We start from the raw sequence: 22,294 nt of genomic DNA on the forward strand, positions 1-22,294 counted from the left end.
CAGTTTTCATACAACCCGATGATTGAAGTTCAATTACAGTTTGGCATTTGTTTCTATGCATCATAATTTATCAGAACGGTTATATTCGAATTCCAATGGTTTATTTACATCCTTCTATATTCGATGACTGACGACACAGCTACTCGTCATCTCAACAAGGTACAACTGAAATTTCGACATATACTCTAGACATTGTTTTGAATACATTGCTTCATCTCAACGTGTAAACTACAACGCTGTTGCAATAACAAAGCACTGAACATCAAACAAGACGTTTGTTTTGATTACTTTGTTGGGATTTGGTACTGGTGTTCTCGTAGTACGTCTGCTTAGAATAACCTTAGAGTAAATTAATAAAACACTTAAAAGGGATGTCCTAAAATATCCTAGCATCTGGCAAGCCGCCAGCGCTTCGGTCATCTCTTTTATTAGATTGAAAATGGCGGTAAATTCTACACCTTATGGGATATTTCACATGGTTTATTGCGGGCTGTTTATCAGAATTATTATGTTATGAACTTATTTTTCCTGTAGCTATATTTATAAGGGAACATAATTCTAATGTTTATCCTCTGTTCCAGGTACATAGTCAGCCTAAACATGTAAAATGGATTCTTCTGATTAGGTATGTTGAAAGGTAACTATACCCAGGTAGATATATAATATTAAGAATGCTGAGCTCAAATTATGGTAGGTCTATAGGTCTAATAGGTCGTTTTTACTTTTAATACTCATTAACTGAATTAGCACTATGATGATTTCTCGGAAAGGAATACCCTTCACCGTTGTGCTTAATTCCATGGTTAAATGCTCTTGTAGCGAATGCAACTAGTCAAGCGATCTAAAAGAAATATGCCTTACTAACTGTTAGCATTCCATTAATCACTTTGATATTCTATTTGAAATTCTACTGTCTAGTTCATGAGTCTAGAGACAATTAAACTCAAAGCATAAAGCATTCCCATAAACGTCAGCCCTATAATAGTAACAATGAAGTCATCTAAGGCCACGAGGCCATGGTTCACCGGGCCCGCGGTTGGCCTGATCGGGCCTCATTTTACGCTCGGCGGCCCCAACGTTACCTCAGATACACTTTCGTATTATTATCGCGATTATAGTGTTAAATTACTCTCAAGAAGAAGTTTTTATTTGATTGTCTTTTAATCCGTTTGAATAGGGTTTGTTTTAAAAATTTCGCAAAAGTTTTTCTCCCGAATTTAAGTAAGGCTCGTATAAATTCTCAGAAAACTTGATTTATGTCTGTGACTTTACTTTTGAACTAAAGTTAAAGATTTAACCCTACTTTCCGGATCGCTGAGGACATAGAAAAGCTTTTAAAGTTCTTGTTTGTATGTGCTAAAACTGCCCGTTACACGAGCATTTTACACTTAATGGCGATAAAAATAGGTCTTTCGAAACATATTCCTCAGATGTTCTCTTAGTTAAATTCATTCATCAACACAATTCGTCAAGCCAACTGTCCCCTAATTCGTTGTAAAATTAAACTGACGGCAGTAGTTAAAACCTTTTTGCTAACATAAATAATCAGACACTTAAAAAAAATATAATGAATAGAAATTTAAATTTGGAATTGTCATTCTGAATACCATGAGATTGTGAAATAATTTCAACATCGATCGATAGTTTCCCATTTTTCGATCATCGAACGTGCACAGATTAAATTAGGTTTATGGCTATCTGTGAATTAAGGTGAGGAATTAAGAGGCGAGCAATTGGTTGCTAAGAGGACAATACTGTTGGCCTTGTGGGCTATTTGAGGCGGTTCACCGACCCTGTTCCTAATAAAGATGAAATTCCAAACGCTCGGCGTAAAGACGGATTATGCGTAGAATAACAAACTAGTAGGCTGGCACTCGCAGTCACAGATCAACAGGTGTAGTATATTTAAGCGTTTGAACTTGGCGATGTCCGAATCGAATCTATTGTTTTAATCAGTATGTCTATCCTTTGAGATGTCAAGAGATAATTTTGGCGGCATTTTTTGCTAAAATAATAACATATTTTAGCTATCTAATTTCTAGCTTAAAAGATTTGAAATATACGCGTCAACAATCAAATATGTAAAACAATAACCTTTTTCCGCTAAATTAAATACTTACGTACTTACCAACATTAAAATGTATTAACATATCAACAAAGAAAATTAATCACAATGTGCACCATAAATCCAGAATGATTTATTAAACTTCTAAATCTGACGTTTTCATAATAGAGTAGTGACTTTATGACTGTTATTCGAGTTTACAAAGGGCAATTATGTTGACTACCGGTTATCCAAACTGAGCAATGAATATGGATGGCCCTAGCAGCCGTAGGTGTCTGATTATGATGTAACTGCACCCAAAGAATGGGAGATAGTTATGACAGATGTGCCAGATCTATCATCTGTACACGGAGATGAGATTTGGGTGGACTGATAGCTTAAATAAAAAGTTGTGTTGTATTGTTTGATAAATGTTTGGTGAGCTTTCTTTTGTTTTGTTTTGGGATGTTGAATGACGGAAATTTAAGGTTATGAAAACCTGAATAAGTTGCGAGAGAAATAGAAAACATTTAAGACGAGGACGCGCACAAAATAGACAGAAAATATTTTTTTCTTTGCGTCGTTACGATGCGTCCTCGCGTGCGCCTTTTTGCTTATTTTAAGGGATCTTTAAAACATCATAATTACAACTACAAAACACGTTTTTACAGCGCAAACAATTTTATATCGATGCTTGCAGGATTGCCAGATCATACGATCTTTACGTAAAATACCAGTTCTCGTGTTACAAACCTTTGAAGTATTTTATCAGCTTTCTAAGTAGCTTTAGCTATAAAATGTCTCGTGTAAGTAAACGGTTAATATGGGTAGTTAACGCGTCAATTAGTGTTTGTTTATGTTTTACTAAAATTAGAAGTCTGTAGGGTTTCGAGCTTAACTCGTGTGCTATTTCTATACTTGTTAAGAGTTCATATTTTCTTGTGTAGAGACAAAGTTCTCTTGGTGGTGATTGACAGGTCATTATAATGTTTTCTTACTAAAATTTGTTAAGTTATCCTGTGACTTTTTGTGAATCATTTATTTAATGAGAACGTTTGTAGTTTTAAGGCAAATATTTGAGTTGCTAATAGGATTGGTTTTTAACTAGATCTTCACCTAAATTAGCATTGAGGAATGCCAAATATTAAATATAGCCTAATTAACTACGATTTAAAGAAAAGTATGTATTTCTAATGTTCAATCAGTGTATTTGAATACAAGATGCTAAAATCAACATTTCCTCTTGAATTTTCGAGTGAAAATAATCTATGAATCTCAGTATTATACGATCAGTTTGTGAGCCTCATAAATCTATCATTTATAATGTCACTTCTACACCTCCTTATCTCAGATATTTTGTCATGAACTGGAGTGGATCGTGTGTGGGTGAGACTGCATACAGTTGCAGCTGTCATCTGCAGTAGGCGACAATTCTTATTATTATCTGTCAGAAAAGTATCTTGTCTTGCTCAATAGTGTATTTATGACATGCAGACACTGCGTAACAATTGACAAGCTGCGAAGAAATGACCCGAATGGTAGGAGGAACTGGAGTCACTGGAGATATAGTAATAAGTGGTATGAAAAAGCATTAGATCCTATAGTTAAGAATAGAAAGCCTTTTGTAGAGCAAAGGCATTTCCTCTTCTTGAATTAGGATACCTATAGGATTATGGGTCATCATGAACAAACACGCAACGAGCAACGGATCAGTGCTGAAACACAAGCTTGCAACGTCGCTAAATCGTATGCGACATAATAATATTATCGTGAATAATGCCCACTGTAACAACCAAAATATCTTATCAAACATGACATGTAACGTGATACGTAACGTGTATTTACCATGTATCGATATAAAAAAGAACAAATTAAATAGTCGATCACGATTTGAAACATGGTGCAGTCTTATATTAAAAGTCGGTCGACGGTTATAGCTTAGTGAATGCATAGCTTTAGTGTATGGCGGATTTATTGTTATTATTGTGACCCCGCTATTATCAAGATTGAAGTGTGGAACTCGAGAAAGTTTTAATAAATGTCTCTTGATGCTGACGTATGGCGATGTGTAACGGTTTTCGGTTAATGCGGATAAGTTGACAACTTTATATGTTTGGTTTGAATTTCGTAAACTGCGGTGCGGTTGTGGAATCAAAGAGACAGAAAATTAAATCCGTAACGAATGAAAACTGTGGGTGAGGTTGAAATAAGATCGAAGATAATGACTCAAGTGTTCTATGTCTAATAGTGGGATATTGGGGTTGAAACTCATGATGAGGTTGAAAGAAGATTGACACAGGAATAAACAGATTTTGGTATCGTTGGGTAGCTTAAATGTTATACTCACTTGTACTGAAAAAAAACCCATACTGAGACATCGAAGTCTCTATACTTTTAAAATAACTTTCGTGAGGATAAAGTGGATTCATAATTGTTTAAGAGCATTTGTATTTATCGAGCCTAGTAGACACGATATAAGCGTTTAGTTAGAGGGCAAAAAATGTGTTACATGCTACCTCTCTGATTATGCTTTAACCACATCTCTTCGTTATTATATCACCTATATACAATGAACTCATATGCAAGTTTACATTTAATCTTATCGCTCTACTCGGTAGCGTTCATAACTTATTTACGTGCATTATAATGAAAAGACGTATGGACTATAATGTTCTATTACGTAATAGTTTATATTCAATTCTAAATGTGTTGCAGTCTGCTGTCGATAGTTTGACGTCAATGGCTAGAATTCAGGATGGTAGTCGTAAAGTTCTAGGAAATTAGTACTTTTATAATACAAATATTCGGTAAATGGTTTTAGTTATAAAGATATATGTTTTAGTCGGAAGAAAACCATGATAATGGTTCTTAGTAGTTCTTCGATTGGATTTATTGAGTATTTTTTATTCAAGCTTTCATAAAGTTTAGGTTTTATGGTTAAGTGTGTGTGATAGTGAATTTTCAGTGGATATTCTCAAGCACTGCGGGGTTGAATTTGAAATGATATTTTGTCCGTCTTTCATTACGTATTAGAAACGATAACTCTTTAGGTTTTCGAATCGATAAGGTGAAACGGAACCCAATTATCCAGGCTCTCTGTCCGTCTGTCACCAAGTTCGTACGTTTTCCTCAAATTGAGTTGCACATAAATCGTACGGTCACAGTGCCACAGTCTAGGGAGTCCAACTCGCTCTTGCGCAGTTTTTCACGACTGATGAATTCGGAAGAAATTATCATCACTAGTTAATTCGCAAAACCATTTTTCAAGTAACCCCCTGAATAATTCCTAATCGCGAATTCCTTTACAAGTTATCTGACAATAAATAACATTAACGCGCAAACCGTTGCGTGCACTTGCAGTATTTCCTTACAAATGGTAGATATTCCATTTCAGCTTGTAATAGCGGCTTATGGTGATACTACGGCTCATTTGAGGCTTCTATTTGCTCCCTGGATCGTAACTAATGCGTATTTAATGCTCGTGTTTGGTCCGCATTCCTCTTCGCCAAGATTGCAGTACATAATAGACACAGTAATTCTACAGGGCTTTGAGAGTACTCAAGTATATGATTCGAACCTAAATTTATTTGTATCCTGTAAGATTTAAATGGTCCAAATGATTCAGAACAATTTATAGGTCTAATTATAACCCTTTTGATAATTCTATCTATCGCTGGATTTGGCTTAATTTGTCGGAATTATGACTTATTTTGAATGGATACAATGATCAAATTTTCTTGTACCTTGTGTTCAGTTGTTGATTTGCAATGTAAAGATATAAATTACTTGTTTTTTTTTGTTATAATTATGGAAGCACCAAATACAGTATAAGTATGAAATATCTTCTGTTACCATATCATTACCACTAACGAAGTTTTAGTAGTATAAGTAGTAGAAGTAACGAATAAGTATGAGTAGCAAGTAAAGAGCAGAGCCTGCCTAAGGGAATACCATCACCTACCAAAGCAAATTAAGTTCTATTATTACAGCTGTAGAAGCGTGACAGCACTAAACGGCGTATAGCGGCGTCTCTTTTCCACAACTCCAATAATATAACACCAAGACGTGGCGGTAGGCCCTCGGGGCTGGCAACTTTGTAAAGTGTGCTTCGTTAGCCGGCTTATCTTGTCGCATAGCTAATAGCTAGGGAGAGTAACACCTTGGAAAACTCGAATGCTAATCTATAGCCAGTGTCTACTAAGCATTTACAATGTACCAAGTTTCTCGTGCAATCTCTTTTTATTTATAAGCGAATGGATGTGAGATATTTTTCCCTGGGCATTTTATTTCTGTGCTGAATTAATTTAACTGATACATTAAATTATGTAATCGTAGGATCAATAACGACATTAATTTGGTGAGTTATGAAAATATGAATGTGATAGTCCTGAGTTCTGTTTAGATGCTTGATCGCCCAACTCGCCCGCTCTAATCACCAGGATTTTAAACTTGAGCATATAAACCGAACAGAGCCATTCAGAACGTTACATCAACAGAAGCATATAGCTTCTTGAAGCAGTCTAAGTCTACAATCACAATGACTGTATGAAGTTTCTAGAAAAAATAAAAGCAACCTTTTCATCCCATCAGTTACAAAAAGACAGTACGAATAAGACTTATTTTTCTTGCAAATGGCACTTCAATGAAACCTATTTCACTGTACTCCAATAAAAACCCATAGCATTGCAAAACGCGTTGTCATTCAAGTCAAACCAGCTTCATATCAATGATAAAAAGGGAAGACGGGAAATTATCTGGATATGATCCTGGCAATGCAAAAAGTCACATTAATCTTAATTTTTCTTGTGAAGAGAAAAATTGATATGAAGGTTTTTTGATTTAAAATCCCATCCTTCCTTTAGGATGGAGGATGTCTTACTTAAATAATAAAGTTGAAGCTGTGCTGCACAGTTCTCCATGTAGCACCTCTCGCTTGCACAAGTTACAAAGTTTTTCAAAAAGAGTTCGCTCTTGGTAGGGACTGCCTTATATACCCTGTCCATTTTATCAAAAGACCCCAAACTTTTGCAAACACGAAAGAAACGTATAAATGAAAACACACCCTCAGCTAAGCTAGCCGCATTGCACCATAAACTTAAAAAGATAAATTTGAACCCAAGAAATAGCGTCACTAAATAATATAAATAGCTAAAAATTATTGACCATTACTTCAGATTCAGCATTAAATTAATACGATGAAACGGTTCGGCTGGTACGTCTGATTAATGAATGGTGCATTATGCTAATGTTGCCTAGTTGAACTGCATTCCAGACAGGACTGGGTGGAACCGCAGATGGGCCGCCAACTACGATGTTACATGCTAGATGAGAAACAGAAGTCTAGATTGTGTGGTAAATGTCTATGTATGACTGTGAATTAACGGCTGTCTGCTATAATCTATAACAAGTGTCGATTGAGTGTCTTATCTTCCTAAAATTGTCTGCTATGACTGGGACAGCTTCGGATCCACAATTTTCAGTGCAACTCAATAGTAGGTTTATTAATCACATTCCCACAATTTTTTTTGCGCATTTGCATGAAACAGTAGATCATCTAATAGAACATAACATTTTTACGTCGACAATTTTGTCCTTTTTAGCTTGTTTTTAAGATTGTTCAGACGTTAACCTTCTGAGTCTATCTATCTTGTGTTGTAGACCCAAGTGCAGCAATGCTGATAAAAATTAATATTGCAGATTTATTTTTAGAACTCCCTGTAAATGCTTTCGACGTCGATACTTGGCGTGTGTTAAATTATTCTGTTTTTATCTTCTTGCGTATAGGAATGCATTAAGTTGCCAGTCATCTTTGCCTCCGTAATAAATGTAATAATAGAGCACAGTAACAACAACATGCCACCAGTCGATTTATGTTTTTTCTTTAATATTTGCTTTTTAGATTCGTATTCACCGAGGAGAGTACTTTTGGTCTCGATTTAAAGTGCAAAAAAGAGAGATGCCGCTCTATGCCATGTAATGTGCTGTCGCGCTTCTACAACTGCAATAATATTACTATGGGAGGTGGTGGAAGATCCTCTGATTAGTTTGTATCAAAAGAGCAGCAGTAAAATACCTACTGAACTCGAAGAATTAAAATTGGTGTAAATGTTAAACGATGATGAATGTGATTCCGTTGACCCGATCAGAAAGGTTAAGTGTTTAGCTTTCCGATGTAAAGGTCGCAGCCCGGAATGCCGCGAGGGACATATTTTGATATTTGATTGCACGGCTATCCGAGTGGTTGAGATCACCACGCCAAACCCACGCGGTACGCTGCGTTTAGCGGCTTCGAGACCGCGTAGGAAAAGCGTTCGTGATCTACGAATATTTGTCCTGAATTTTCTGATTGTGGGTGAATTTGTAATGTGACTTAAATAATTGTGAAAGCCACCGTGAGACAGGGATTAAATAATTCCGGGAGTTGTTAAAGAAAACCTACAATATATTATCCTATTTTTATACAATCATTTTTAATTTACATCGATTACGAAAATCTTTTTCTCTGCCAAAGTTTAATTTTTAAAAGAGAAGCACACATATTTTTAAACATTTTGAAGTGTTTGAGTTTCCCTTTGAACATAAAAATACTGTTTATTTCCATCGATTCCCATCAAACTAAATTTTGCAAGAGAAAGCAGTACCAAATGGTGGTCGGATATCGCTCTCGAGCCACAAACGAAGGTAACTCCACCGTGTTTGGATACGCTTTAATTCGATCAAGCCTTTGAAGGTTATACAAGCCACGATTCTTGGCTTTCGTTACAGTTTCGGTAGTTTATGTAAAGGTGTGTGAATTCTAATTGAGTTGATAACGATTGCCTCTCTCACACATTTTGGTTTGACTAAAAATGTAAGTAAATTAAGATGTGAAATCTGATATGAGTATTCAAATTTATTTCCCATGCCTTTATTTAGAAATGCTTGACTATGCCTTACTATTATAAATTAATCGTTTTGATGTGTTTGTTTTCTCTTGCAGTTTCTGTTCCCTTCATATTCAGTATGTTTCAACTTTTTTTTAATTTTCCCTATTAAGTTTTGAAGAAGTCCACTAAAGATGCTAAATGAAGTTCCAAGAATTTTCATAGGCCTCATTTTAAAATGTAATGTTACCATGTGTCGTTTGCCCGTTGAACTCAAGTGTCGCACTCCGTGTGGCTCGAAAACGAAAAACAAATAAAGCTAGCGTTATTTAAAGACCGTTCTAATTTTTTCTTACATCGTGTACATTTCTTATTCCCCAGACTTTCCAGCGTCCATTGATATTGCTTCAATTTATTCAGCTGTGGCAGAATCTATTACTGGATTTGTTGCCTTGCATTGAATCGCAAATATTTTCTGCCGCGTATGCGCGACTACAAACAAAATGGACAGGGAAATGCTAATAGGATTTGTGAGCATGGCCACATGAATAATGTTGTTTTGAGTAAGATTATTAACGAGGCTTACTATCAGGAATTGAATGGAAGTCTCGGTACAATTGATGCGAAGCTCGTTAGCCGGTGAAGGGGGATATTATCAAATTAATTTGGAACACCGCTCGCCTTATATGACAACAAGCCCTAGTCAATAACGTAAATAATGACCCGTCATTCGTGTCGGGCTTGTAGAATAGTATCCAAATAAGGAAGCTAACACAAATATCCATCATGTAGATAAGATGAAGGAAATGGAACAGGTACAGGGTATATAATCAAATATTCGCTTTCGTTCGCCCACGCGTATTGTCTTCTAAGACTTATTAAGCTAGCTATCGCCCTGATCATTTGTCTCGCAAACACTTTCACGTTTAAATGCTGTGACTGGCAAGTGACCAATTGAGTGATATTGAGAAAGCCGCCTTATTAGTGTCTATTTTGTAAAACGTTTTAACATTGTTGAGGATTTATAACTAGAACGTCAGATTTATTGTGTTACCGACGCCAGTAAAAGCTGCAGAAAGTGCAATTTCAATGGTGAAGCAATCATTCTAAAAATGAGTTATGAATGTGTGTTTTATGATAGAGGCCTGTTTATGTCCATGTTTTGAACCGAAATCAAAGAACACATTATTCTAGTAAAGAAAGTTATTCCTTGCTTTGATCGTGGAGTATATTAAAAGCTTTTGGTTGTAGAAGATACGATGAAACGAAGCGCTTTTATTTTAACATCGCCTCTTTTGCGACACCATCGACTGACTATCTAGTCTATCTACTATCCAGGTCATTATATTATACAATATATTTGTCAACCATAACGCGATCACACGCAACTCTATAATAAAGATTAGTTACATTGTATGACTTCAATTCTTTTATCCATGTGCCATCTGTCTCAGTAACTCTAAACCTTCTGTTTCGCAACGAGATTGATTGCAGCAAATGACGAGTCAGTAGGAGTTTGAATAGCGATGATACTGTATCATCAATCGTTTAGCCTTCATTTTTGTGCTTTCCCAATGCTTCAGTTGTAGGTCAAGGGAACAATGCGTATTTTGTGTAATGAATAATACGTTTCAAACTTTTTGGTTTTGAGTGATAGATGGGATGCGTTCGGAATTCATGGGTGGCCTTATCGTACGATGCTTCGAGATAATCAAAATTGATTTGTAATCGATGAAAGTAATAAAAAGTAGATGATAATAAAAGTATTAAAGCTGAAGACTTGAATGGCGATGAATTAACAAAGCTAGCGAAAGTTTAAAAGAGTAACATGGTTGTCTCAATTATACATCACATTGGAATCGTTAAAAAAATTGTGCTTCATACATTTGGAAGAAATGTACCTAGTCTAAAGGAACAAAAGCACTCTGGTAACTAAATTAATAATGGCAATGAATGTTCGTAGGAGTTTATTGTAGTCCATTAAATGCGTTCCACTCCTCAATGTATGGGGGGTTGTTCCCATAAATAACACTTTCGATTTCGTATTGATCTGAAACTAGCGCCGTTCTTGCTATTGTTTAGATGACAGTTATTGCTTATAAACAGTTTAATGATCGGTTCGAGGTACTTCGGTTAATAGTATTTGCGCAAGACTGGTATTAGTTGATTGTAATTGTTTAAATTGTCGTCTTCTTATTGCTTATTGATCAAACAATTAAGTTAATTGGAAAATGTCAATACTTCATTATTTTAAGTCTGTAGCATGTTTGTGGTTTATTCTTTAACCTTAAAAATTGTCATTTTGTTACTTAATTTAATTTATGCGCAAGAGCATTCAAGTAATTAGTTTTTTTAGGTATGTTAAAGAGATTTTACTTGATCAAAAACAATCGCAAATGCGCTATCTTTAACAAATGTCAAATAATTTCTGTAGGTATTCCAGGGTATAATCAAGTAAGCAAAATATCGATTTAAATATTTTCCTACCACACGTATAATTTCTCTATTTTCTTACTCCATTACCACATCATCCAACCCTATTGTCTTGTCATTACAACAATCAAGTATCATCTCAACAGCGTCCATATCCCTTTCATCTTCAACGTCGTTTTCACTGTCAACTAATCAGCAAATTATTTAGCCAAGCATAGGTGCTTATCCGATAATCGTGTTCCCAGCATCACGCGCCTGCTCTCACAGTTGAACTCATCAGGGACCCTGCTACCACGTCTTAAGGTAATACGAATGCAGTTGTGGAAAAGAGACGACGCTCTATCTCCGTGTAGTGCTGTCACGCTTGCACACATACAATAGTACTACTAGAACAGTTGGTAGGTCTCTAGAATGGCGATGCTGACGTGGGAGTGGTATGACAAAACTGTTGTTTGTTAAAGGTTGAACACATTTGTTTGGCTCGTTATTGGAAATTAAGAAGATTTTGCAATCCTAATTAATATTACAAAACGAGACGAGTAACTTCAGACGAGTAGCTTAAGAATTTTTGCCAATTCTTTTGAAAGGCTTTATTGAAAAGACTTGGTTTGATATGAATAAATTATCACGTTTCGAAACCTAATTATGCATACTAGAGCATGAAATTTATAAATTTTTCCCAGATTTGCGTTACTTTTCTCGTCAGTTATCCCCTCTTACTGACTGTATTACTCCATTCTTATTCATGTTACCATTCTCCTCACGGCAACAATGTCCTATATTTTTAACAGCTCGTTCTGAGTGATGGAATCATTTCAACCGAATGGCTTCAGTCCTTTACTCCAATCTAGACGTATGAGAAAGCTATTGTGATAGGGCGTGAGCACATGTCGCTTTTGGCATTGTCACGCCGTTTCGTAGTTGTCAGCATAGTTTCACTATGATTTAGCATATCCGACAGGTTTATATCTTTGTATTGTCTATTAGATAATGCTGCTTGTGAAATGTCATCATTGTAGTATACGACAACTTATATTAGTGACAATATAATGATGAAAAGTATGCACGAATAGCTCTACAAATCGAAAATGATCCCACTGGAGTATAAAATTAGTATTTGTTATCCAGGTTATGGAATGTCCTTATACCTACCATATTTTGATCAAATCCGGTCAGGGAATGTTGAGTGAAAGAGCATCAAACATCCATCCTTACTGACAAACTTTCGCGTTTTAAATACTATTAGTAGGATTCTATTTGAATTTTTGAATGGTGTTGTATTCGTTCTGTTTTCAGTCTTCTTTTTATGAATGTGTTATGACTGCAACTGTGCCTGCGGTAAAATTTTCTCGCCATAAAATGATTACGTACAATAAACATAGTGTCTGTAATAACAGTACTTTTAGTTCAATAATTGTCGACGTACACACATTCGTCTTAATGCTCAATCACTAGTTACGTATAACTTATTCACAGACCATGGCTAAGCAATAATTTACAAAGAGCGATTAATTTGTTTCCCGACAGGTTTATATTGCGATCTGATCGTCTATCGTCAAATGTGTTTGCCGCCTTAGGTGGATCACGACCGACGCGATGTGTGCCTTTCTCGCTAAATTGCGATTTGTACACAGATATGATAGTAATCTATACGTTTAAGGGATAAACGTTCTCTATTTTAGGTTATTTGGGCTTTCTTTTGTTGAATTTCCAAGTCATGAGTCAATCTGTAGGCTGGATGTGTGTGACGTGAATATTATTGTTGATTGTCATGAATTGAATATACCAAACACTGGTTTGTAGAAAATGCAATTTAAGTTATGCTACCTACCTATAAAGTACAACATTAAGAAAGTATTACGACGACAAAACGACTGTAGAACCCATAGGAATGATGCTTAATTGTCACTTGTAGATATTGCAAAGAAAGTTGGGAACAGCACGATGGGCTTTATAAGTACAAAGATCATTAAACGAAGTACATAAACAATCATCCAACGATATGTCCCATTGAAGCCAACTTTCATACCGTTAGGTCGCGCAAGTAAATTGTAATGCGGAGAAAAGGTTGTATTGCAATGAATAATTGGTGCTGCGTATAAATATTAATAGCATGGCGCTGCGCCGGCGCAGGATCGTGACATTTCAACCCGCCGGCACCTGCGCTCAAATGTCAAACATGACAGATGTCGATGGAACTTTCATCTAGGCGATGTTAATGGCGTTTGTCAGTAAAAAATATAATCATGATTAATTACAGTAGAAGAGTAATTGCATCCTGTTGTTTGACTTATTTACCGCTGTGTTGATAATTTCTTCACCATTTTATGTGTATGTGCAAGTAATGTTTAGTTCAGGTTTTCGAGATGTATCGTTATGTGTGATCAATTGCTAACTAATAGGTCTTGATTTACTGATATTGCTATGTTTAACGACTTAATTGGCATCGTTTAGTGTCACGTCTTCCCGTACTTACGTTACAGTACGGGCTGAGTGCGAGTTCCGCATATAGTTCGATTGGAATACTAGCTGTTGCCCGCGACTTCGTCCCCGTGGGTAGAAGATATGAGTTATGATTTATACCTGAGCTGTTTTTTTCACATTTTCAATTGTATCTTCGCTGCTATTAGTCGCAGCGTGATGGTTTATAGCCTAAAGCCTTCCTCGATGAATGGTTTATTTAACACAAAAATATTTTATCAATTTGGACCAGTAGTTCCTGAGATTAGCGCGTTCAAACAAACAAACAAACTCTTCAGCTTTATATATGAGTATAGATTAGATTTGGCGTCAACCATTTTGGCGAAGTGATAAACGTCGACGAAAAATTAAATTACAAATTTGAAAGGCGATGTGTTAAAAAGACAAGTGGTAATTTTTACTAGTCGGATATCCGCTAATATAATAAATATAGATTAAATAATTTCAGGATGTTACGCAGAATTTATGTTACAGGCGAAAGTAACTGCATTTGTAATGGGGATAGGCAAAATGATTTTTTTTTGTATGTAGTAAGCTTTAATCGTATATAAGTAATAGTATTCTACTCATACGGTGGCTTGCTCATTTATCTTCATCCAAATTGGAATGGACATGTAGAATTTCGATTATTTGCCATCCAAAATTCAGATTCATGATGAATGAGTTATCTCATAAAACAATAAGCACAGGTTAAATGAAGAAGTATTTAATCTACTTTCTATCCTAGGACTATCGCTGGGAATAAAATTAAATTATTTCACCCCTTGTACCACGAACTCTTAAGATGAGGATTGCTACCATAGCGGAAAAGAGACAGCGCATTACAATCTCCTTAGCGACGTGGCTGGCTCTCGCTTCTTCAATGACAACGCTTTAGTTTCAAGCTCTCACAGTAAGCACAGATCGATCGTAAGGCGGAAATAATAAAATATCTAAATGAATTGTTTCGTGCTTCACAATTATAGTAATATGCACGACGCACGTGTTTCTGCCTAGGGCTACCATGAAGTTTTACTTTCGCTGTTAGATATCGAGACCATCTACATTTATAATGTTATGTAAGGTAACATTATCAGATTGATTTATCATGCTTATTGACTGTGTGATCTTTCAATGAGTTCGTTCGACAAATTGATTGGTAGGCAAGCTTTCTGTAATTGTAGACATCGAGAGTAGTGTTGGGTTGATTTTTTGTCAAGCTTGCTATTAATTTCATGTCACACTCATTAAAATTAAATTATGTGCTTCACGTTTCAATATGTTCATTTTCGTAAATACCCTTTTTGAAACACCGAATATTTTGTTTGGTGAAAATTGAAAATCGATTTATAACTCTTAATAATCAAAGCACCAGCCTTAGGTATCAATAAAATTAAAGTGAAAATTATTTCCTGTACCTATCCAAAAAATATAATTAAATTTCTACTCCATCATCTTAAATGTAACGACTAGCTAAATGCAGATATGTGAGTTACGAGTTTTAATTAAAAATGCAATCATTATTTCAGAAAGTAATCTAGTCTTAACTCTACGTATCGATCACATATGAACTTTAAATTCACAAACTTTCTTTCATTACCGTATCACATAGCATCTCATATCTCAATGTATCTTCGAAACAAAGTTATTAATGCGTCTGTCAAAATAAGTGATTACTTGAACACATACTGGCTGTCTCGATTCTGTCTCGTAAACAGATGTAAAGAATAAATTTGTAATGCTCAACTGTCAAATTAAGATGTTTGCATTGTCACTTTCAAAACGTAACTGTCAAAAATGAAATTGACCACGGATGATAGAAAGTTATTAGTGTTTTTTTTAATTGTTGTAATGTTTGTGTCTATTGGTAATTGGTAATTGAGTAATCAAATATTGCTTGTATAGTCGTATTTACTCAATTTGTTTTTTTGTTGGATCATAATATGGTCTTCGAAACAGGTTTTAATCTTAACTAGACTATCCATATCTATATTGTGTTTTATTTTTGAGAGAAAGTTATTATTTATTAAAGGCACAAATACTTTAAGCGCGTTAAAGACCCTATTTTGAACTATAAACTATCTCGAACACATTTCCTCTGTGCCATAATATGACGTAATACATTCTGCGACGACTTAAGGTAATTTTATCTACAATTGATGTTTTTTTTAACAATATTGAGTAAATTATTTGATATGATACGTTTAATGAGACCACTGAACCTATTCAGATTATAGCCATAGCCTTAAATAAGTATGTTCATTTGGATGTAGTAATGATCAAAAATTCTTGAGAAAAAAAGCGGATACATGTTCATTACAAAACAAACAGTATTTACTATAGTCTTTTGTTTATATAAAAGGCACAGTATCAGGTGAAAGCCAGTATTACACAAAGAAGAGGCAATCATGACATAATATTCTTAATTATGTCACATCATCTCTTCCTGATAAATCTAATATTGTTACTTATTAAGGAAATGTCTAGGAAGTCATTAAACTATAATTTTTACCAGTCTATGGTTGGCGCACCGAGACGCATCCGCCATTTTTGTATTCCCGTCACGAATATTATCGCAGAAAGAATGTATAATGTCAATTAGACAGGTCACTGACACCGATACGTATGCAAAATATGTTGTAGGAGATATCTATACCTGTTTAAGGACTTGCTATTGGTTTTAATTATTTTATTCAGTGGCAAATGTACTGCAAAAATATCAAATAAAACTAATTTACCACGTCTCTCAAAAAAATCAGTAAAATTTTAATTTCCCATAAAAAAATAAACTTTAATTACCTTTTATAATTGTTATGACATGTGCTCGGCTGCTTGCTTCCAAAATGGAATTCCTTGGCTTGGAATTCCTATGCTGACGAAACACTTCTATGTTCAAATAAAACAAAGGAAGAAAAGTATGTCTGCGACATTTTGTTTCTTTATTATTTTTGGCTACTTTTTTACTTACTGCTTGATACATTCAAACGTATGAAAGTAACAAGTGTAGGTCACGTGACATGTGACCAAAATGATCTATATAATCTTTAACGCTGTGGGACTTGACTTCAAAACTTTGTCCCGTTTAGAAACACCTACAACATTTCACCATACACGTATGTAAAGATGTTTTACCACGAAAACCACTTCAAACCCATTCAAACTTTGTCAAACAGACTACAATGGCTCCATAATGTGTCAAAGCTCAAAATGTTAGTTGTGTATTATCGGGTCATTGCCACTGTATGCTAAGTGTGTCGTTATTTTAAGACCGGAATGTCAAAGTTAGCGAGGAGCAAGCTATGTCAAGCATTTGTTGTGACTGCGATTTCTGTATGCATCTGGTGACTTGAATTTCACTTGAGTTTATTAGAATGTTAGTGTTTTCTGATACAGCGATTGAGAGTTATTTGTATGTACCTATTTTTCATTATATGAAAAAGGACTCCCGTTCTAAGGAATTTAAGTCACATGTTGATCACACAGAGGCGTGTCCTAGGCCGAGATCGGACCCGTCGTGTACGGTGGGTTCGGTGTGGTAATTTCTACCACTCGTCATTCTTTAATGAAAAAACTATTTTCAGGGTATTTCACATAACTTTACTAATACTGGTAATCAAATCTTTTTATTGCTATTTCGAGTTAAGTATAAAACCTAAACAATAGCTTAAATCACAAAAAAATACATAACCGTGTCAAGTAAATCATTTTGATGAATTATAATTGTTAAAGAATTCTAATGAGTGCCAGTTATCAAAGCAAATCTTGATTCTGCATTTGGTTACTAAAAAAACAACGCTTTTTCTGCTCTATTCTATGAAGGAAACGGGATGTGGTCTTTTTTAGTTTCGTCCGCAATTTGACAGGTTTAAAAACTGTTTTAGACGCGGAAGTTTATACTAATTGGCGATGATAAATTCTGTGGACGTTTCGTCACTAAAAGTGTGCTGCCAATGATTAATCGACGCGAAAGACAATTTAAGATAAAACGGACAGTTACCATTCACATGTCTTTCACTGGTCAATGGTAATTGATTTAACTGGAGACCTTTCTTAATGGTTCGATCCGGACATCGGTAGCTTGTGTACTTGTGTTCGTTTATTTAGCCTATGTTTAGCAATATTAAAACAGCATTACGCAATTTATGATTAATACAGCCGACATGTCGAATGCGACTGACTTCGCAATCTGAAATCAAATTGAAGCGGTCACATCCATAAATTATCTTAAGTAAAGGAATGTTTGTTTCATTATGTGCAGGTTAATCGAATTTCATAGTTTGACCCCATCACGAACACGCTATTTATTATGGAGAATGTGAACGTCAATCAAGTAAGAAGGAAATTTGGATGAGCAACGGATCAAGTTACGGAGGAAAACATTTTAGTATCGGATGCATTTGTTACGTCGAAGCAAAACGTTCCTGTTTATTTATTGACCAAACTAATATCTGTGGAGGCAGATTTATTTTAGTGCTATACTGGATTATGTAACACAATTTGGTCGTCTACAGAATTAGATGTTCGGTTGTCGCGGAAGCAGGTTTCCTGTCAGGTCCTCACGTAATAATGCACATTTGAGACGAATTTCTTCAAGAAGCTTTAAAAGATTTATATCTCAACGTGTACAGGCAGGATTTATAGGCGCCATGGCTGTATGGTCTGTGATGTGTTAACTGGTGTTACGGCGTGTAACATATTCTGTTTTATATCTTCCGCATTCTTTAATTGATTCTATTTTGGGTATTACTTTCTTTTACGGTTCGTTTTGATTAGATGTTTTAATAAACACTAGGTTTATCGCTTCCTGCACGTTTGAGCATCATTTTTTCTCATTAACCTTATTATCTATACTGTAACACATTTCAAATTATTTGTTACTTATTGCTTCCAATATTTGTGATCGTTAATGTTCTTTAACACGTACACAAAGTACAGAAGTTTTACGAAATTTTATTTCAAATGTTTATTATTATCCCATTTTAGATTTTTAATACGAATGACTTAAGAAGTATTAAAGTTTAATGTTTAATGATGTTACTAGAATTTCTGTCTATATTTAAAAAGCTTTACGACTTCTGAATATTCATTTGAAATGTCACTTCTCACTTTGAGATTTCTTAAGATTAAGAATGTATGTTCTGAAGGAGTTAAATAACGTTCCACAAATAGTACTTATTTATGACAAGCAGAAGTGTGTTTATAAATACTAAATACTATGATTTTAGTAGTAGTAATAAAAATTGTATGGTTGATGATAAATCTATGACTATAGCATTAAGATGACGATGATAGTCGTATCCTTATAAACTCGAAATTGATGGCATTTTTAATGAGACAAATATATGAAGTCATGAATATTATTGTAACCTAACTGGTCATATGTAGAATTTTAAGAACTAAGTTACTTTAACAGTATCTAAACTTAATGACCCTATGAGGTTGTCAGTAGTACGATAGTAGAAACCAATAAACGAAAATGAATCTTATGAGTCTTAGTACAAAGTCTATTTTTGACACTGGATTATCGAACAGCATTGGTCCAGATTCCCAAGTTTGACAGCTGAACTAGAACATTGCAGTGATTGTATAAGTTCTGAATTGTTTTTGCAAATATTCTTATTGCGTCATGTTGCCAATACATTTATTTAACTCGCCTTTCAAATGTATTTAGGTTGAATACCGACTTATTAAACGATATCGACCTTTATGCAATAGTTTGACAAATAGATCGATTTACTTTTGTTCAGATTCGATAGTATCGATTGAAGAATCGATTATCAAAACGATTATCGATGTTATTTTCCCAACTGGCGATGATGCTCATAGTGATGGTCTCCCAAAAGCTTTTGACTTAACAAGATAAGTTTTATGTTTCCCTCCAATATCAAAACTAGATAATAATAGGTTTTATGAAGCGGTGAACATATCAGCTGTTACAAATCTCTGAAACGAGAAGTAGTGCAATCATAATCGATATATTCAGACGGGCTCAGACAAGATCTCTGTACAAGGCGTTCGTTGTACGCTCGAGTAAGCATTGACCATTAATCTTCTTCGATTTTAGATAATTCTCTAGTTCTCGAGAGGAAAGCGGGTTTAATGTGAGCCTTACGGGGTTATAAGATGGCTACTGATATCGGTTATTGTTCCAAGTTTTCGTCTTTATCTGGTTTGTTTTCCTTTGTGGCTGGTTTGAGTGGTTCTGTCGTATGGGTTATTAATGGAGTTTCTATGGGGATAGCAAGGACTGCTTTATTGTTACTATAGAGTGCTTTGCTTCTTTACTGTATTGTTTTATTATCACTAACGTGTGGGTGTATTCTTCGAATGCAATATGCATTTCGGTAATGGTATCATTAACGGAACAATGCTTAAGTGTCTCCTTGTTTTGAAGTTGAAATCCCTTAAAACTGTATTTCTTTTAGTTTCCATCTTGAGGTATAAAATTCATGCAGTACATTAAGTGATGTATCGGCTTTAGATCTCCATGTAACAGCTTTGGATATGCTTTCAAAAGTAAACTTATGTTCAACATATAACAATGGGTTAAACAGACTGATGGATGTTGAACTATTAACTGGGATATGTTTAGAACATTACGTAAGGATGTAATCTATATCAAATGTTCTAGCTACGTAAGGAATTCAATAAGTTTGAGGTAACAATTGTTAGCAACGTTTTGTGTGTTTTGAATAGGGTAGACAACTTTCATTTTGGCCAGCTTAATTTATCAGGCACTGAATATATTATTTGTTGTCTTACTGATGTGAATCTGGTTGTATTCAATCAAGATTTTGCTATCTATTTCATTGTAATCCAAATGGATTGTAGCCTTAGGGATGTTATTGGTTGTTGGTTATAAGCTTTTGTTTAACTAGTTGCTTTAATTGTCCGGAAGAGCGTAATTCGTGTGAGTATTTCGTGCAGAGCTGCGGAGCCGCTAGCTAGATCATAAATTACAAACAATTGGTTTATTGAAGGATAGTTTACAATGATCTACCTTGATACCGCTATCTTCAGCTGATATACATAATTGATGCAATTCATAATCTTTTGCATTCATTTATTTCAGTACGGTATTATCTAAAACAGTTTGGTGTAAGTTTTTATATGTCTGGTTGATAATTTAACTCGAAGTAACCTAACAAATTATAATATTTTAGAAACCATTTATCTCTTCTGACTACATTGACCCGTGGTCCTAAGTTTCTTAACCACTAATTTTGATTGTAATTTGAGCTTTGACGTTATTTGAATGAAACTTAATATGCCTCAAACAATTCTGTTTCGGAAACCCAACCTTTAACTTCTCATTGTCTTCAACAAGATGAATAAGTGAATAACTCCGTCGCAAGTTACACATCCAATGATCATGATTGTCGTCTCATGTTATGAGTACCCATTTCATAATAGTCCACCATGATTTATCAATACCAAACTTGTCACTTATGTCATGTTTGTAATGTTGTCTCACCATTCAAGTCATCGTGTGTTGTCCTCAATAGATTAAACGAATTAACATAACTCGTCATACGATCTGTGAGGCACGAAGCAAATAGATTTGCAAAATATAGCGATATAATTTTTGAATTACGATTTTATGTGTCCGATCATTAGGATGTTGGAGTTATCTTGGAGATTTGGTAATCAAATTATGGGCAAACCTAAAAATCAAAGAAGTGATTTTTTTGGCATCATCAAATATGTTATTGATCTATTGTCCTTTAATGAATTTATTGATACTTGGTAATTAATAAATGCAAAAAGTCTTTTATTATTATCTTGATGACATTGAAAGCTACGGGTGGTTAATGGTTCTGTAAAGCTAATTATATCTTAACCGCACCTAAGATTATCATATCTAGTGCATTATATCATAACTACGTTTATGACATCACGTTCTATGAAGTCCTTTGCTTTATGTAATGGATTTTAACGACTTCAATAAGAGTGCTTTTTATAAAATTTGCGATATCTGTGTTATCCATTTCCAGTAACCATTAAACTTGAAGGCGAATGCTTCCTTCACATCCTTCTCCTATTATATGTTTAGATTATCTCATTTCATTTCTTTATCGTGTCTTACTAAATTGTACATACCACCCTTTCGTTTTTTTTTGGGCAAGGTGGAAAATCCTTGTCGATACCCGTTTTCTTAGTGTCTCTTACTGGCTAAATCTTAATCTTCGAGAAACGTCAACTGCATACAAACTCTACGAAGATGTATTCGCTCATAACTTCACCACTGCCCACATCTTTTGTTCTTTCACAATCAAATGTAAGAGTAATTTCAACTGTTTCCTTTCCAACGACATGTCAGGTACATTATGTAGTGCCATCACAACTTCCACTTATGTGTACATCTATGACATTTTCGCCAGCAAAAACAGTAGGTTTGTAGTTCCGTCACTTGAAATGTATGGGCCCCATAATGTCATACAAACAATGAACATGATTGGATGCGGTTTGCGACACAACTTAACTATTGTGAAAG

At 34.9% G+C, this 22,294-nt stretch overlaps 1 protein-coding gene across 1 annotated transcript in view; it reads left to right on the forward strand.

Annotated features, from left to right (window-relative positions):
* LOC113499339 overlaps window positions 1-22,294 on the forward strand; it is a 312,064-nt gene that overhangs the window by 21,030 nt on the left and 268,740 nt on the right. Inside the window, exon 2 of the mRNA XM_026879777.1 lies at window positions 582-625. The gene's annotated coding sequence lies outside the window, so the exon portion shown is untranslated. The remainder of the gene's footprint in view (window positions 1-581; window positions 626-22,294) is intronic.

Source organism: Trichoplusia ni, chromosome 12 (assembly GCF_003590095.1).
Source record: "Trichoplusia ni isolate ovarian cell line Hi5 chromosome 12, tn1, whole genome shotgun sequence".
Classification (NCBI taxonomy): Eukaryota; Metazoa; Arthropoda; class Insecta; order Lepidoptera; family Noctuidae; genus Trichoplusia; species Trichoplusia ni.